Source organism: Lynx rufus, unplaced genomic scaffold (assembly GCF_022079265.1).
Source record: "Lynx rufus isolate CCGP_SWC_20201006 ecotype Redwood Valley unplaced genomic scaffold, mLynRuf1.p SCAF_9, whole genome shotgun sequence".
Lineage (NCBI taxonomy): Eukaryota > Metazoa > Chordata > Mammalia > Carnivora > Felidae > Lynx > Lynx rufus.
This window is the reverse complement of record NW_025814897.1, coordinates 42976404-42984139: the sequence shown is the minus strand read 5'-3', so window position 1 is coordinate 42984139 and position 7736 is coordinate 42976404. Positions and strand designations below refer to the sequence as shown.

General features: G+C 36.8%; 1 pseudogene; it reads left to right on the top strand.

Annotated features, from left to right (window-relative positions):
* The first annotated feature begins 4676 nt into the window (after positions 1 to 4676).
* Positions 4677 to 4774, top strand: LOC124506571 (uncharacterized; annotated as a pseudogene).
* Positions 4775 to 7736: the final 2962 nt, after the last annotated feature.

The following is a 7736-nucleotide window of genomic DNA, read 5'->3' as shown; positions in this document are numbered from 1 at the left end:
TTCTAAGCAGAAGAAATCATCAAAGGATATATTAAGTACACCTCTGATTTGCTTTGTAATATTTAATCTTTATCTTTCAGACACATAATAAAAGCTTATTCATCATCTTTTCTGCCTGGTCTCGAACTACAGTGAAGAAGACAGCCAAAGCTTGTCTTCATGGAGCTTACATTCTGGGAACAATGAAAAATGAACACGTAGACTGTGATAGCACCACGATACACAGAAACAACTTGTCGAGATTGGCTAGAATGCTAAAGGAAACGTGATCTGAAGAGTGCGCATTTGTGTTGAAACCTACAAGATGGGACTGAGCCAAACCAGCAAAGAGCTGGATGAGGAGCGCTCACGGCAGGGGAAATAGCAATTGCAGAGTCATGAAGAGGGGCTTATTCAAGAAACAGAAAAAGGATCGATATGGCTGGGGTGCAGTGTGAGGTCTGAGAGAAGTTTGCAGCTTCTACTAAGAGCAAAGAAAGCCATTCAATGAGTTTCAAGCAGGCTTATGGCACTTCCAGGGAGCAGAGGCATGGATACCCTCATTGCGCTCTCTCAACTTCTGCCTCCACCATTCCAGCAGAACAAAGGCTGTTTCAGGCAAAACCATGTACCCTGGTTGAAATTGTCCCTGTACTCCTGATTTATTTATGACCGTGAATTCCCTCTATACTTAACTATATAACTGATACTGAGTTACATAACCTAAATGAAGTTAATTTCTTTAGTACTATTCCCTAAACCCTAAAAGAGTTACTGTTTTAACAACATGCCATATTTAGGACTCTTAAGGGTTCTGTTTTACTTATTAGAGACACGAAATATATGAAAATACCACGTTATTAATTATCTCTCTCATGCCAAACACGTTGTTCAGTAAACTGCCCTTTCTCAGTTAAAACAAAAACAAAAACAAAAAACACTGTTAATCTGGTTGATGGGAATGATTTTTTGTTCCTATTTTTCCTTCACTTCCCAGCAAATAACCCATCACCTATTTATGCTATTTCTTCTCCCAAAATATATCACAAATCCCTCCTAGTCTTTTTATTTCTTCTGCAACCATGGTCCAAGCCATAATCTTCTCACACAGATTACTGCAAATAGCCTCCATGTGGTTCTCTGCTTCCAGCTTTGACTCGCCCACCCATTCTCTACAAGTGGCCAAGGAATCTTAAGAAACACAAATTAAAAAACTATGCAAATCAGTAGTACAGTGAATACGTTTTATTGGTGTCCTCTGCCTAGAAAACTGCACTCTTCTTTGCCTGACTGACTCTCACTCGTCTTTTACAACTGAATTCAGATATTCCTCCTAGAATCCTGACTAGTACTTTTTCTCCTTTCTCACTAGACTGGGTTGAATATCTCTCTGTGTTCCTAAAGCATTCTATACTTCCCTCCATCAAGAGCACTTTATTTTCTCTACTGTGTTATGTGTAGACTTCCCTGCATGTCTGTTTTGGTCACTAGACTATGGGACAAGGTCTGTAGCTTTTATTTATATGTGTATCTTACTCCCTGACAAATAATTAGTGCTGAGTAAACAATGTTCTTATGCACTCATGACTGATTGCATAAATACATGTGAATTGTGATGATATAGAAAGGTTTCATGAAGAAGGTGTTACCAGATTCCCCACTACCATTTATTAAAGAAGCAGTCCTTTCCCCAGTGTGTGTTCTTTAGCCCTTGTCAAAAAATTACTTGATTGTATCTTCTTGGGTTTATCTCTGGGCTTTCTGTCTGTTCCATGGATCTATGTACTTGTTTTTATGTCACTGCCATACTTTTCTGATTGCTACAATTTTGTACTATATCTTGAAATAAGGTACCATAATATCTCCCAAAGCATGCTGGGAAAACTGAATGTACACACGTGAAAGAATGAAACTTGAACACTGTCTTATACCACTCAGAAAAAAAAAAACCCTCAAAATGGATCAAAGACTTAAACATAAGGCCTGAAACTATAAAATTTCTAGAAGGAAAAAATATCCTAGACATTGGTCCTGGGTATTATTTCTTTGATAACACACTAAAAGCACAAGCTACAAAAATGAAAATAAACAAGTGGGACCACATTAAACTAAAGAACTCTGTACAGCAAAGGAAACAATAAATTGAAAAGGCAAATTACAGAATGGGGAAAAATATTCACAAACCATATATCTGATAAGAGTTAATATCCAAAATATATAGAGAACTCATACAACTCAAAAGCAACAAAAGAAAACAAAACAACAAACAAACAAACAATCCAATTGAAAAAACTGGGCAAAGGACCTGAATAGAGATTTTTTTCAAAGAAGATATACAGATGGCTAATAAGTATATGAAAAGGTATTCAACATTACTAATCATCAGGGAAATGCAAATGAAAACCACAATGAGACATTGCCTCACACCTATAAAGAGGGCTACTATCAAAAAGACAAGAAAACAAGTGATGGTGCGGATGAAGAGAAAAGGGAACTTTTACATACCATTGGGAGGGGGGGATATAAATTGGTACAGCCATTACGGAAAACAGTATGGCAGTTCCTCAAAAATATTAAAAATTGAACTACCTATGATCTAGTAATCCCACTCCACTCCTGGGTATATATCCAAAGGAGCTGAAATCACCATCTTCAAGAGATATATGTATTCCCATGTTTGATGTAGCATTACTCAAAATAGCTAAGATATGGAAACAACCTAAATGTCCTTCAGTGGATGACTGGATAAAGAAAATGTTATATGTACGTATGCATATATTTACATATTAAAAGATACACACACACACACACACACACGCGCGCGCGCTTTATCCAAGTTACCTCCTGGAATAGTTTGGATGAGGCAAGGGAATATTCTGATCAAATAGTTTGGCCTCCTCTAAGCCGTACAGTTTTTGTAAGTTTGTATCATGATCTGGCCAAATTTCTGTGCTGTGGGATTTTAGCATCTTAAAGTAATTACCCTCAAAATGTGTTCTACAGAGTGATTTAAATACTCTTTAGAACAGCAACCAGTGCGCAAGAAATCCTCTGGATGGGTGACAGTTCAGCTTTTTCCATGAGAAATTGTGTATTTTAAGCCCTAATGATCAATGAGAAAATAATAAAGTTCTTGAAACTGAATATATGATCCATCCTTAGAGTAATGAGATTAATTTTGTGTCTCTAATAGAGATTATAAATTATTGTACCATATATATTTATTATCCCTAGAATTTGCTTCACCCTTAGGGAGAAGTACGGGCACTGATGATGCAGGATTGCATAAGCAGAAAGCATACATATCTTAATTAAAGACAGCATTAGATGTCTGACAATAGGTACCTATAGGAGTTTTACAAACACTCTCAAAGGAGAAAAATCTGAAAGTATGAATGTGTATATACATATGCACATACATTCACGTATATGTATCTATGAACATGTGTACGTACATGCATAGACAGATGTGTGTATATGCACACATACATTTTATAATTTTTTCTCTTTTAATTTTGCTGTTATAGTAATAATATGTGTTCCTGATTTACAACTTCAAATAGTAGAAAGGGGTATAAGTAAGATTAAAATGCTTTCTGTTCTTCCCTCCACCCCACTTTCTAGCAGGGCACACTACCCTACTTCTGATATAAGTTTTTAAAAATTAATGTTATGTTTACAACCACAAACTTAAACATTATTACACCTTTTATCTTTTTGTGTGGCTATTATTTTGTCAGTTGGGTGCTATCACTAGGCATCTTTCCATTGTAGCTGAAATTTAGCACAGTTACATTACCTACGACCTCTATTTTCCTCTCTTTTCCATGCCTCATTTTTGTATAATTTTTTAAAGTTTGTTTTTGAGTGAGAGAGAGAAAGAGAGAGACAGAGCGTGAGTGGGGGAGGGGCAGAAACCTAGGGATACCTAGAATCCGAAGCAGGCTCCAGGCTCTGAGCTGTCAGCACAGAGCCCTATGCGGGGTCAGAACTCACAAACCATGAGATCATGACCTAAGCTGAAGTAGAACACTTAACTGACTGAGCCACCCAGGGGCCTATTGCTTTTACAATTTTTTGCCCTTCTTGGAGTTATTTTCTTAACTGTAAAATCATATACAGCTCTCCTTTTAGCCCATAATTTTAAAGTGTCTACTAATTCCTTGCTATGTAAGAAGAGGAAGTCAACTAACACATAGGTTCTCCCTTCTGCTTCTCCTGTGTCTGACTTTTATCAGTTACGACACAAAGTAGCCATTTTCAAGCTTCCATGATTTACAACATTCATGTTCTGTAACTAACGTTAACTGTCTTGAATATTTAGCCTACTATCCATTCTAAAGATAGGTAACTAATGAAAACAATATTATGAAAAGGTAAAATATATCTCTGAATAAAAAATACTGTGATTTCACAAAAGAAATTCAATTCCATTTCACGAAATCTTGGCATTCAGGTAAGAGTTTACTACATGCCTAGCTAAAGAGAATTCTCCTCTCTTATACTTAAGTATTTGCTCAAAATTATGCCACCTTTCAGCTTATTTCATATTAGATACAAAATTTTATTATTTTTTAGGCTTTTTTTTTGAATTTTAAATGTTTCCAGGGTTCTCTTTGTTTCTTGTTGGTAAAGGAGACAAATGAAGATCTTTATTTTTCTAATAACCTAATCTATTGAGTAAACCTACTTTATTCCTGCAAATATTTTTGCTGTTCTGATTTTGTAATAATCAGGGCAGGCTAAATATTCACTATATTAAGACCATGAATGTGGGGGCACTTGGGTGGCTCAGTCAGTTGTGCATCCGACTTCAGCTCAAGTCATGATTTCACGGTCCATGAGTCTCACATGTGCCCCACATTGGGCTTTGTGCTGACAGCTCAGAGCCTGGAGCCTATTTCAGATTCTATGTCTCCCTCTCTCTCTGCCCCTCCCCCACTCACGCTCTGTCTCTCTCTCAAAAATAAATAAACATTAAAAAAAAAGACCATGAATGTGTCCCCAGACCTCCTTCTTTCCCTAGTCTGATTTTTTAATGCTGGTGATAAACCAAGTCTATTTTTATGATGCATCTTATGTGGGAAATATCTGTGACTCTAGGTATCTGATCATTCTTGAGAAATGACAGCACAGTTAATGCAATACATTTTTTAAGATAACCACTGCTAATTTAATGATTATCAATTGCCATTAAATGAATTGTGGAAAATTAAAAAAAAAAACCCTCTCTTCTTGTAGACAAACTTTACGAATTCACTTTTTGGTCTAGTTTGCATCTATTGCTTTCTAGGCCTGCCTGCACATTGTCATCTCTGGTTTTAAATATTTAGTCTTCTACTTTAGTTCCTACTGACCTTGTATTAAATATCTTTTTATATCATGGATGCATTTACCATTTTGTTCAAATATATATTCAAGAAAACTTTTTGAAATAAGTACCTATGAGATATAAAATACCTGAGCCTGTCTGAATTTTATTATTATTTTTTTTTTACCTGACAACTGTATGGATTTGGAATTACGAGTTGAAGATCATTTAACTCTGGAGGCTCCTGGGTGGTTCAGTTGGTTAAGTGCCTGATTCTTGGTTTTGGCTCAGGTCATGATCTCACAATTCGTGGGATTGAGCCCCACATCAGGCTCTGCACTGATGGCACAGAGTCTGCTTTGAGTTCTCTCTCTCCCTCTCTCTCTGCTGCTCCCCCACTCCTGCATGCGTGCTCTCTCTCTTAAAATAGGGACACTTAAAAAAAATCATTTAACTCTGAATTTTGAAGGCAATGCCCCATTATCATCAAGCTTGTCATGGGTGATAGCCAAATGTGATACCAATATGAGTTCTTATTCCTTTGGAAGAAATTGCTTATTTTTTTCCATTCTGAAAGCTTACAAAATTTCCTTTCACATTCAGAAATTTTGCCAAAATATTTCTATGTTTAAATATTTTTACCCCATTCTATTTGATGGTTAGCAAATTCTTAATATAAAAAATGGCTTAAGATTATTGGAATTTATTATTTTGTAATTTTATCATTTTTCTCTTAAAATTTCTGTGTTCTTTTATTCCAGAATTTCTATTTAATAGATGTAGGAATGCTTGCCTTGATCTTTTGTATTCCTTAATTTCAATCATTTTTTCCATATTCTGAGAAAGTTAATCATTCTGTCATTTAAGATGAATAATTTGATTTAAACAAAATCTGTTGTATTATTCAGCCACTCTATGGACTTTTATAAATATTAGGAATCATGTTTGAAATTTCCAAAAAAATTTACTTTTATGTAATTATTTTTCTTCCATTGCAGTATTTACCTTTTATTGATAGCACATTCTCTATTATTTCCCTAAGTGTAATCAGTATAATTTTTAAAGTTCTCTTTTGTTCCTTAAAATGTCTCTGGTTCTTTGTTTTGTTATCAGTTGTTCCGTTGTTTTTTTTTTTTTTTTAATTTTTAATGTGTATTTATTTTTTTGAGAGAGACAGCACAAGCGGGGGAGGAGCAGAGAGAGAGGGAGACACAGAATCTGAGGCTGGTTCCAGGCTGTGAGCCGTCAGCACAAAGACTGATGCGGGGCTTGAACCCACGAACTGCAAGACCATGACCTGAGCTACAGCTGGTCGCTTGGCCAACTGAGCCACCCAGGTGCCCCATCAGTTGTTCCATTTATTCATCTTTTTTCTCGCTAGCTGCTGCATCTCCTCAAATGTTTCATGATGTTTGATGATTCTTGGTCAGACAAATTCATAGGTATGAACAAGGGACTCTGCTAAATAGAGACGGCATGGATTTTTCCTGTAGGTTTGTTCCTCTGTTTCTCTCAAGTCCTTTCCTCTATGTGGGAAAGCTGCCTAGAGAGTTCGTGTGGCACATCGGATGGCAGGCATTGCAGCAGGGTGACCTGCAATAATGGTTAAGTACATGGGACTCCTGAGCCAGACTCTGCTCACATCTCAGCTCTAATACTTTCTAGCTGTGTGAACTTAGGAAATTACTTAACTTTTTTGTGTCCCTGTTTCCTTACATCTTAGATGACGATAATAATGGTACCCACCCCACAGGGCTGTTATAAGAATGAAATGAACTAATTTGTTTGCTTATTTATTTTTAAAAAATGTTTATTTTTGAGAGAGAGAGAGTGAGCACATGCATGCAAGCGTGAGCGGGAAAGGGGCAGAGAGAGAGGGAGACACAGAATCCGAAACAGGCTCCAGGTGTCAGCGCAGAGCCTGATGCAGGGCTCAAACTCATGAGCTGTGAGATCATGACCTGAGCTGAATTTGGATGCTTAACTGACTGAGCCACCCAGGTGCCCCTGAAATGAACTAACGTAATTTACACAAAAGAATTCAGGAATGTACTGACAATGTTTTTAGGAGGCATGGAATGCCAAGAGTAGTCAGATGAGCTGGGGGCTCTATCAAATATGAAACAAGAAGGACTGTATCAGGAACAGAACAGTCAGCAGCAACATCTTACCTTTTATCCTTCATTGCCTCCACCTATGTTAAGTTTACTTTAAGTTACTTTCATCGTTTTTGCTTGTCTCTTAGGCAAAAAGACTAACAGCAGTTTTCCCCCAGGCAAACAATGTAGTTTCTACAGAAAGTAGTGTTACGGGTTTATTATCCGGTACAAAAGCCAGACACCTCCTCCTCTGCGGGTGCCCTTAGGAGGAGAGGAGATGCCACTTGATCAAGCTATTCTATAGACAGTCACTAATTATCTTCATTATGGGCAAATATTTTATTTTT